The sequence below is a fragment of the Anabrus simplex genome, chromosome 2 (genome assembly GCF_040414725.1).
Source record: "Anabrus simplex isolate iqAnaSimp1 chromosome 2, ASM4041472v1, whole genome shotgun sequence".
Classification (NCBI taxonomy): Eukaryota; Metazoa; Arthropoda; class Insecta; order Orthoptera; family Tettigoniidae; genus Anabrus; species Anabrus simplex.
In genome coordinates, this window is record NC_090266.1 from 686,565,783 (window position 1) to 686,577,607 (window position 11,825).

Below are 11,825 nucleotides of genomic sequence, written 5' to 3' on the forward strand. Positions count from 1 at the left end.
GTAATCTCAAATAAATCTATATGACTCCAGTTCATTTACCGCCAATGAAAAAGAGCATTACTTGATCAACAGAATATAATGTTTCAAAGATTCTGAGAAAGGTCTTACATGTCCATAGCATAACTGGTCTTAATGAAATGTTTATTCCAGTTATTGTTCAATTAATAAATTGCATGATGACGATACGACATATACAGTTAGGACTCACTATTCACATAATAAAAATTAATATCTCAAATTCTTCCCAGAGAAACCTATCAATAATAGGGCTTTGGCACAACCACATTACCAAATCTTTACATTTTTGCCTATATCTTTTGAAATTTGTACTTGTTTGATTTTCGTTGATATCAGTACATTAGTACATAAAATACATGGAAAATAAATTCAATAGGACATATCTCTTTAATTTTTAACTTCCATTAAAAACTGGAGAATGACTACATTTTTCTTTACGGAGAATATTATGGTCATTTTACATGCCTTCTCCGAAGGCCTTGAAAAGCTCTGGCAAGACTACTATCAGAGAAGCGAGCAGAATTAATCGCGCTAGATTGTAAATTAAACTCTTTAGCGAGATACACGTCTACAGAACATACAAAATAGGAATCGAGACATTATTTAATTTAACCATTGTACGAAACGAAATAAGACTTGAATAAAAACTAACCATTCATACTTCACATTCCATATTTCAAAGGTGGTATACTTGTAGAGCTTATAACCATGCTGTTCATCGTCATAAATAAAAAATAACCATCATTACAGGCACCTTTAGTCAAATGGCATTGTCAGTATTAGCCATGCTGTTTACATGGCTGTTCAACAATACACAAAAATCACGCATTGTTAACTGCAGATTTAGTTCCTCAAAACAGGATGTTTTACAACAAGGTGAAAAGTAAATGGATGATAGAAGTGAAAACTAAGTAGTGGTTGCAATGTAAATACGCTAATCGGTTGAGGGCGCGCATAACATTGAGAGGGATGATGCCGGTCATTAAACGGTGGCCACTATTTGCATACCGCACGCAGAAATAAAACATGATAACCCGGAAATTAAAATGCAACTGAAAATAGGATCTATAGTATTATAATAGAGAAGAAAAATGTATACACGGATAGGACTCTAAATGTGTCGGTAAACATATTATAACAACACTATGAGTAAAATATAATTAATAATAATAATAATAATAATAATAATAATAATAATAATAATCAGACTCTCAGAATTATTATGACATATACTCCGTAAAGCAGAATTCTAATAATTCTGTGTAGGATTATAATGTAAAATGCTAATTTCGGTTAAAGAAAAATACATTAGGGAAGCCTATCCACACCATATTGATAAGAGTGCTCAAGTAATCGCTCCAAAACACACTGTATATTATGATGACGTCTCCTAAGGCAGTTCCGTAGTACGGCGTATTATAATAGAAACTAACCTGTATTGTTGATTAAAATAGTTGACAAGCAAGTTGTAACGCTGCTCAGGTCAGTCACTCCTTCTGCTGTTATTTGTTGATATTTGCTATCGATAATTCACCTCAAAATATCATGTGAAAAAGTAAAAAAATAAAAAATAAAAAAACTCAGAAGCTGTTCTCTGTCACTAACGCACTTGTCACTAATAAATTTCTGTATTTCAAAAACTCACAAACTGATGCTGGCATTGCCAATCATCACTGACTGAACACCGGTGATCAGGATTTAAAAACATTAGGTATTACGGCAATCACGTTCTCAGAGCATAAATTGTTGCATGTGCATTTTAGTGTCACACAAATTGTTTAACATTTTTATAAGTCTTTAAGTTTAATAAAATCACATTAATAGCTTGTACCAAAATCTCCTTCACATTCAAGGCACTCTAAATTTCATCAGTATACGAAATTATTGGAAAACACCTTCACTGTTTCAAATAAAAATATTGTCGCGCTCAGAATGTCAACTGGTTTACTCTTCGAGGTAATACTGAAAGATGCCAGTCACACACGAAACTCAAGAAATTAAGCCCAGATCATTCCGCAGTCTTGTCTTTCCAGTATTTTACAAGTACAATCATTTCGGATCCTCCCTATCTCCCCGCCAAACTTGAACTGAAGCAAAGACGAAAATCAAGTGAAAAACGGGGGCTTGTCTTTACCCCTTCCCCTCTCACTCCTTTTCTTCCAATCTACCTTCCCCTTTCCTCTCTTTTCCTTTTTTCATGCTCCGTTTTAACCCTGCCAGACCATCCGTTCGATCCATAACCATGCTAAAAACCTCACTCACTCAACCCATTCCAATTTGAAACTGCCAAGACTCGGCCAGACCGTAAGCTACTGCGCAGACGCACATGCACTTCCCCACTCCTTGCACGCTGCCCCTACCATAACCCATCAAAGACCAGCAGTCCGTTTCCCCTTTCCTGGTTCCTAAAATCTATCTCTCCCCTCTTTTATTTTTTATTAAAATGTTTTCGGCTGTGCATCACAGATGGCGTTTGCAGCGCTTACATCATTGCTTTTTCTTTACAAATTAGGAAATAAAAATAACTCTTGGAACTGAGAAACAAGTGTTTCTTCCGAGACATCGTTCTTTTTATGCACTCCGTTCCCATTACCACGAGAATGTGAGACAATAAGTGCATGTAGAGACTGTGTGTTTCATATTCAGCATTCTGGTTTTACGTATCACACGTGTCCCAGTTGTCCGCTGCGAGTACTAGGACTGGCTAAACTGCCATGTCATAGTTCTAATTTAATTAACACCTTCTCTGATCTACATTTCATTACAAAATTGTGGAACTTAATCAAACAAGGGTTTGCATGTAAAACTGATACGCTAACAGATACCTGAGAACTGTACGTCATATCTATCGAACATAGAAATACACCGTAACATACTTATTTAACTGGCATAATATTCACATACCCATCATTTTTGTAGTCACGTTTCATGTGTAATGTAAGGGCCGAAGTCGTCAACTTCCTTCCAAAAACTCACCACCCGCACCTGGAGAAATACACTAACATATTTGGTTCCACAGATTTATACTACCAGTACTTTTAAATGTCGTGAAAGTAAATACAAATAAATTAAAACGCTGTAGTGTACTTGAGAGAATGTTACGTCTACACAACTTAGTGAATTCTACTCATCCCGTGAAGGACTGACCCGGTGTCATCCGAAATTTCTAAAAATGAAATACAGGATTCGAGTATTGATTAGGTCATATGCTCAAATTTGCTGTCCGTCCGGTTATTACAGTGCGATCATCAGTTCTTTTGCTGTCACGATTGGGAAGCGAATTAAAACTAAGGGAAATGTATTTAAGGTTGTACAGTTTCTTATGTAAACATCTCTTAGCCTCTCTTTCCTTTATTTCTTCCGCACCAGACTCTTATCGCGTCGTCCGCATTGTCACCTCTCTGGGTACCGTGTGCTTGTTCCATTCACACTTAGACGTATTCCCCTCCATTCTCCTCCCCTTTCCCCTCCCAAGCCCCTTCCCCTACCTTGCCAAGAACCACATCCTCCTGCACGTTCATCTTTTAACGCACCGACTCGCCCATTCATTGGGTAAAAGAGCTTTCATTTAAATATGCTGAAAATCGACGATTCTGCCGTGTCTCGTCATTCTTGTCTTCAAGGTTCTTCTGAGCGTTATTCAGTGTTTCTACTGCCTTGGATAACACTGACACTTAATAAGAAGAGTCGATTCGTAGATTCCTCTGATATTTTTGGTTACATGAAACTGTTTCTGTGTAGTGTCAATATTAAAAATAGAACAAATTATAGAAGTATTTAAGGTCACAGTACAAACTTCACCTCTAAAACGAACAACAAATTCTGTACTATTAAAACCTTACGTTAGAAATTAATTTCAAATTGTAGATATTGCAAAATTGTAAATACTGATTCTTGAAAATATAATTTGAGTGATAAGTTCGACAATGCTGAACATTCATAGAGGAAAATCAAAGAGAGTAGGATTCTCTCAAACGTTGAAGCAGACCACCTACAACGGCTAAATATTTTAAGAACTGCTTTAAAAATTAAGCCGGCCCCGTGGTGTAGGTGTAGCGTGTCTGCCTCTTACCCGGAGGCCCCAGGTTCGATTTCCGTCCAGGTCAGGGATTCGAGGTCCACTCAGCCTACGTGATTGGAGTTGCGGAGCTATCTGACGGTGAGATAGTGGCCCCGGTCTAGAAAGCCAAGAATAACGTCCGAGAGGATTCATTGTGCTGACCACATGACACCTCGTAATCTGCAGGCCTTCGGGTTGAGCAGCGGTCACTTTGAAGGCCAAGGCCCTTCAGGGCTGTAGTGCCATGTTGGGTGTGTGTGTGTGTTAAACATTAAATTTAATAGTAATAATGCATTATTGTTTAGTTACACTTCCTAGTCACACGTCATATTCTTAACGATATTTCTGCCATGATCTAAATGCTGATCGTGGCGTCTCACGTTCGATCGCTGGCTCTCCTACGAATTTAAAACTAATCCAAGAGTCTGGAATGGGGTTCGTTCAGTCTCGCGAGGATATTCAGGATCTATCTGACTCGGAAGCACCCAGTTTCCTTTAAATAAACTGATATTAACAATGGTGCATTTCATCGTGCTAATCAAGGCAGTAAGGCAGTCGTCGATAAGTAGACAAGACCCATAGCGCACCTGCGAATTCGAAATGTGGTATTTTCATACGTTAGAAATTAAATAAGCGGTTATTAATGATGAATTCACAGCAAAAAGTGAAAATTGTAACGTTGTTTGCAACGTAGATAGCCTGCTGAGTCTATAATTCAATGCAAACTTCTCTCGTATTTAAAACATTGACTTTTCTAGTGCTGAACGAATATTTGGAAATACATGTTAATTCCAAACATGGGTCTGAAGTGAGTAACGAAGGAAGTTAAATTTTTCAGTCACAAGACTTTGAATAGGTTTATCGAAGATTTTTCATAAGCGTATAGAGGAAAATCAATGAGAGCAGGATTTTCTCAAACGTTGAAGCAGAGCACCTACAACGGCTAAATATGTTAAGATCTGCTTTACAAATTAAACTTAATAGTAATAATGCATTATTGTTTAGTTACACTTCCTAGCACACGTCATTTTCTTAACGATATTTCTGCCATGGTAAGTTGTCTGCTTACAGACGTTGTTCATAGATGAACCAATAAGACGTATCCACGACCTTTCTGCTTAACTACATCATATGTAGATTCGAGATTCCAATCCCGGTACTGACAGTGGCAATCCTGAGTTTTGTTTCTTCTTTTGGTTTTACTATCCCCTCTCCAGACAAATCTCAGAATACTACAATTTTTCAAGTCCTGGACCACTAGCCCTAACCTTAGGCCAATGTTAATACGTACGCCGCATTAAATAACAAACTCGGTACTGAAACATCCATTGGGTTTTCAAGATACAATGAAATATGGGACACAATTTAAACGTGACGGATGCTAGGACAAGAAAAAAAAGAGGACATTAGTGGCATTTCCTCAAAGTTATCATTCATTCCTCGGCCTATGGTGAATTACTTTGAAGATTTAAACATGAGGAACTTATAGGATGTATGCCCTATATACCAGTTATCTCACTATTTGGATCAGTGGTAAAGTGTCGGCCTATGGATCTCAGGATCGCGGGTTGAAAACCGGTTGAGATAGTCGTATTTTTGAAGGGTGGAAATAATGTCTATACGTCACTCCGTGTTGGCATGTAAATGATCTCCGGTGAGACGTCTGGTGTTTAGCGACAAAATTATTTAAAAATCAGACAAAGATCGCCCAACGGTGGTCCAGTTTCTCTGCCAACTGGTAGAGTAAAATGGAATGTCGAAATTGACGCACAGGCGTTAAATTACAATGCCTGCACACGGTAGCTTCCTTAAAATTACGCTTTGTGAAATAATGTTTTTACGCCTCCGCGGTGTAGTGGTTAGTGTGCATAGCTGCCACGCCCAGAGGCCCGGATTCGATTCCGGGCTCTGCCATGATATTTTGAAAAGTGGTACGAGGGCTGGAACGGGGTTCACTCAGCCTAGGGAGGCCAACTGAGTAGAGGTGGGTTCGATTCCCACCTCAGCCATCCTGGAAGTGGTTTTCCGTGGTTTCCCTCTTCTCCTCCAGGATGGTACCTAACTTAAGGCCACGGCCGCTTCCTTCCCTCTTCCTTGTCTATCCCTTCCAATCATCCTATCTACCCGCAAGGCCCCTGTTCAGCATAGCAAGTGACGCCACCTGGGCGAGGTACTGGTCATCCTCCCCAGTTGTATCCAGCGACCCAGAGTCTGGAGCTCCAGGACACTGCCCTTGAAGCGGTAGAGGTGGAATCCCTCGCTGAATCCGAGGGAAAATCCGACCCTGGATGGTAAACAGATAAAGAAGAAGAAGAAATAGTTTGCTTACAGAAGGTACGATATTTAATATATTCGTGCAAGGTATTCGATCTTTTTTTTTACGATTGGCTTTACGTCGCACCGTGGTTTCCCATTTTCACACCGGGTAAATGCTGGGGCTGTACCCTAATTAAGGCCACGGCCACTTCCTTCCAACTTCTAGGCCTTTTCTCACCCATCGTCGCCATAAGACCTATCTGTGTCGGTTGCGACGTAAAGCCACTAGCAAAAAAAAAAAAAAAAAATGTTCCTGTGTGTTTCTGAAACGACGCCTGGACGGTAAATGTGATAAATAGTCTTACAACAAATCATACACGTACTGAAAGTTATAAATCTCACAGTAAACTGTACACATTTACGACATTAATTTATTGCATATTACTGCTATTTCTATGAAACTACGATGAAGTGTTCGATAATTGCTGAGAGGGGACAGTGTACCGCCAGAGACCCGCGTGTTCCATACAAAGAGTTATTATTAAAGGGGAAGTATCCTTTAATTTAACTTCCGTTTTCATTGAGGATAGATGTCAATATATATACTGAGAAGGTTCTTAAAATCACGCACTCAACAGTACATTATATCTATCTATCTATCTATCTATCTATCTATCTATCTATCTATCTATCTATCTATCTATCTATCTATCTATCTATCTATCTGTTTATCAATTTGTCTATAGAGATAGGTATATGAAAAACGATAGGCCTATAAGTTATGGGGTAGAAGTCTGGCTCCTTGGTTGGATAGTTCGGAGGGCCCCGTGTTCTGTTCCCGCCCGGCTATCTATCTATCTATCTATCTATCTATCTATCTATCTATCTATCTATCTATCTATCTACCTATCTATCAATTTGTCTATAGAGATAGGTATATGAAAAACGATAGGCCTATATGGGGTAGAAGTCTAGCTCCTTGGTTGGATAGTTCGGAGGGCCCCGTGTTCTGTTCCCGCCCGGCCTGGGGATATTAACTGCGTATGCTAACTCCTGTTCGTCTTAATACAGATTTCTTCATCTACGTGCAACACACCTCTACCGAAACACGCAATAATGAATACATCCCTCCACGTAGGGTTGGCGTCAGGAGGGGAATCCGGCCGTAAAACTAGCCAATATTCTCATTAAATGCTGGCTCAAATAAACTGGGGAAAAGGCTAGGAAGAAGATATAGTATATATATCAGATTAGAACCACGTGATTTGGCTGCGCGGTTTGGGTCATGTCGCTCTAAGTTTGCATTCGGGTGATGGTGGGTTCAAGCAACAACATCAACAGCTCTGAAGATCTCTTTCCGTGGTTTCCCATTTTCACGGCAGAGTCTTACTCTTTCCTATCCCATCGTCGCCGAACTCCTGTCTGAGACAGTGCGACGTTAAACCGCTAGCAAAATAAAATATCGGGTGGATGCCAATATGGTAGGATTATAATCACCACACACTAAATAACACATGCTCCTTATCTTTTATAGGATATGTATATATCGTCTGTAAGCTTTGAATTTTTATCTCGGAATAGGCGTACAAAATCGAAAGTAGGTTCAATTACATAGTCTATTTGCCTGCCTGACTGTTTATTACAGTTCGTGAAAACGGCCGAACATTATCTTACGAAACTCGTCTAAGTTGAGGTAAGTAGAATTGGAAATTATGCTGCTATCTTTTACAGTACTAGAGGGTTATTATTATTATTATTATTATTACTATTATTATTATTATTCTTATTTTAAGTGCGGCCAGTATCCAGTATTCGGAAGATAGTGGGTTCGAACCCCACTGTCGTCAGCCCTGAAGATGGTTAACCGTGGTTTCCCATTTTCACATCAGGCAAATGCTGGGGCTGTACCTTAATTAAGGCCACGGCCGCTTCCTTCCCACTCCTAACCCTTCCCTATCCCATCGTCGCCATTAGACCGATCTGTGTCGGTGCGACGTAAAGCAACTAGCAAAAAAATTATTATTATTATTATTATTATTATTATTATTATTATTATTATTATTATTATTATTATTAGTATTTCCGATGTAGCCTGCTAAGGACCACGTGCCAATTTCAATTCACTTCTTCATACTTTGTTTTTTTCTCTTCCGCTCCTTCTAATATTCTTTCATCCGTTCACTAATGCTGTTTCCTTCTGTCCTCGGACCACTTCGCACCAGGCTTCTTGTTCAATCTTCCTTGGTATCCTTCCATTATTATTATTATTATTATTATTATTATTATTATTAAGTCCCAATAACTACTTTGACAGTTTTCGGAGACGCCTAGGTGTCGGAATATTGGTCCGCAGGAGTTATTTTACGTGCCAGTAAATCTACCGATACGAGGCTGAAATATTCGAGCACCTTCAAATAAACTTACCACTGGACTGAGCTAAAATCGAAGCTGCCAAGTTGGAGTCAGAAGGCCAGTGCCTTAACCGTCTGAGCCACTCAGCCTGGTATTATTATTATTATTATTATTATTATTATTATTATTATTATTATTATTATTATTATTATTATTATTGTACTTGTTGTTCTTTCATGTTGTTTACGAAAATATATAGGCCTACACGTAAAACAAAAAATCAAAACCCAAATACAATCAACAAGTTACAAGGAGAGTTAATAAGGTCAGACCTAAATTAGCTACAAAAGAGTAGCGTTACAAAAATGTTTCAAAGTTTGGGCTGGGAAGACTTGGGAGAAAGAAGACGAGCTGCTCGACTAAGTGGTATGTTCCAAGCTGTCAGCGGAGAGATGGTGTGGAATGACATTAGTAGACGAATAAGTTTGAGTGGTGTCTTTAAAAGTAGGAAAGATCACAATATGAAGATAAAGTTGAAATTCAAGAGGACTCATTGGGACAAATATTCGTTTATAGGAAGGGGAGTTAGGGATTTTAATAACTTACCAAGGGAGATGTTCAATAAATTTCAAATTTCTTTGAAATCATTTAAGAAAAGGCTAGGAAACAACATATAGGGAATCTGTCATCTGGGAGACTGCCCTAAATGCAGACCAGTATTGATTGATCCAGTCACTGTACAGCTTGTTTCAAGTGTCTTACAAAATCCTTCATTGATTCAGATAACCTCCTATTCGTACATTAAATGACGATATGGCAGATTGTCATTGTCATAGCCCCACAGTTACACTGAAGGAAGACGCTGAAGTAGTGGAGTGATGATCTTTTAAAGGAAGGTTCAATAATGAGTTCTAAATTACCTCCATTAAAATTACTCGTATTGAAAATCTGCACGTTATAAAAGGAATAGTAAAAGTAATCCCGATATATTTGATTTCATACTGTTACATGTAGGCCTAAATGATAACGGAGATATTTATATCTTACAGCTTAGCTCAAGTACTTTAATATGATTTTAGCTATAAATGTCTTAATAATTTTTGAGTAATAATTTTATTGGCTTTACGTCTCACTAACTAATTTTACGGGCTTCCGAGACGCCTAAGTGCCGGAATTAAGTCCCGCAGGAGTTATTTTACGTGCCAGTAAATCTACTGACAAGCGGCTGACGTATTTGAGCACCTTCAAATACCACCAGACAGAGTCAGAATCGTACCTGCCAAGTTGGGCTCAGAAGGCCAGCGCCTCAACCGTCTGAGCCGCTCAGCCCGCCTTAAAAATTGAATTATCTAGGTGATCTGTATACAGTGGTGAGAAAAGTACAAGAAAAAAGTACTTGGGCTGAATTACAGTTCTTTCTTTCTTTCTTTCTTTCTTTCTTTCTTTCTTTCTTTCTTATTCCGTTTACCCTTCAGGGTTGGATTCTCTCCCGGACTCAGCGAGGGATCCCACCTCTACCACCGGCATTTGTCTGGAGGAGAAGTGGTAGAACCACTTCGAAGGTGGCTGAGGTGGGAATCGAGCTCCCTATACTCAGTTGACCCCCCGAGGCTGAGTGGACTCTGTTCCAGCCCTCGTACCACTTTTCAAATTTAATGGCAGATCCAGGAATCGAACCCGGGCCTCCGAGGTTGGCAGATAATCACACTAACCACTACACCACAGAGGCGGACCTGAATTACAGTTACCTGAGAACAAATTGACTCAGTTACAAATGACATTTTAAACAAGTAATCAGCAAAATTACTTCACAGAACGCCAGGCTTAAGGAAGTCATTGATTTTTTTCGCACGAGGCTGGAATGATACAAACTTTGCAAAGAAAAAGATATTACTTCGTGTTTGGTTTTTTAAAATACTGTACTACGGAGACATTAGGTGACTATCATCACTAAGTGAGACTGAACATGATACCTTCCTTGGAGCTTTCAAATTTATTTTTCCCCATAATTTTTTAGTTAGTCCTCCTCCGTGGTGTCGTGCTTAGTGTGATTAGCTGCCATCCCCGGAAGCCCGGGTTCGATTCCCGACTCTGCCACGAAATTTGAAAAGAGGTAAGAGGGCTGGAACGGGGTCCACTCAGCCTCGGGAGGTCAACTGAGTAGAGGTGGGGTCGATTCCCTCCTCAGCCATCCTCGAAATGGTTTTCCGTGGTACCCCACTTCTCCTCCAGGCAAAGGCCGGGATGGTACCTGGATTAAGGCCACGGCTGCCTTCTTCCCTCTTCCTTGTCTATACCTTCCAATCTGCCCGTCCCCCAACAAGGCCCCCGTTCAACATAGCAGGTGAGGCCACCTGGGCGAAGTACTGGTTCTCCTCCCCAGCTGTAGCCCCCGACCCGAAGTCTCAAGCTCCAGGACACTGCCCTTGAGGCGGTAGAGGTGGGATCCCTCGCTGAGTCCTAGGAAAAAGCCAACCCTGGAAGTTAAACGGATAATAAAATTAATTGGAATGATTTTACCTCTCGATATAAATTGTGATCGTTACACTCCAGTAATCGATATACAGTAAGTAATAATAATTTCGTGTGGCTATTTCTAGCCAAATGCAGCCCTTGAAAGGCAGACCCTCCGATGGGGGTGGGCGGCATCTGCCATGTGTAGGTAACTGCGTGTTATTGTGGTGGAGGATAGTGTTGTGTGTGGTGTGTGAGTTGCAGGGATATTGGGGACAGCACACACACACCCAGCCCCCGCGCCATTTGAATTAACCAATGAAGGTTAACATCCCCGACCCGGCCGGGAATCGAACCCGGGGCCCTCTGAACCGAAGACCAGTACGCTGACCATTCGGCCAACGAGTCGGTCATACAGTAAGTACATCGCATGGAGGCAGAAATGGGAAGAAAATGAAGTAATGATGAAGATAACTTTTTCAGTTCTACTACAACAGAATAAATAGAGTTGGGAAGTAATTGAGGAAAAGTATTCGAATTAGTTGTAACGAATACTCTTTTGTAAGTTTTACTTGTAATCGTTAATTTTTACAAAATGTAATTTATTTTCGTAATTTACTTCTTGAGTCCGTCTCGGTGGTGTAGCGATCTCACCTGCTATGTTGAACAGGGGCCTTGTGGGGGA

At 39.9% G+C, this 11,825-nt stretch overlaps 1 protein-coding gene across 1 annotated transcript in view; it reads right to left on the reverse strand.

Moving 5' to 3' along the window:
• The window catches only part of LOC136863035 (zinc finger protein castor homolog 1), a 610,435-nt gene extending 608,263 nt beyond the window's left edge, over positions 1–2,172 (reverse strand). Inside the window, exon 1 of the mRNA XM_067139355.2 lies at positions 1,452–2,172. The gene's annotated coding sequence lies outside the window, so the exon portion shown is untranslated. The remainder of the gene's footprint in view (positions 1–1,451) is intronic.
• Positions 2,173–11,825: the final 9,653 nt, after the last annotated feature.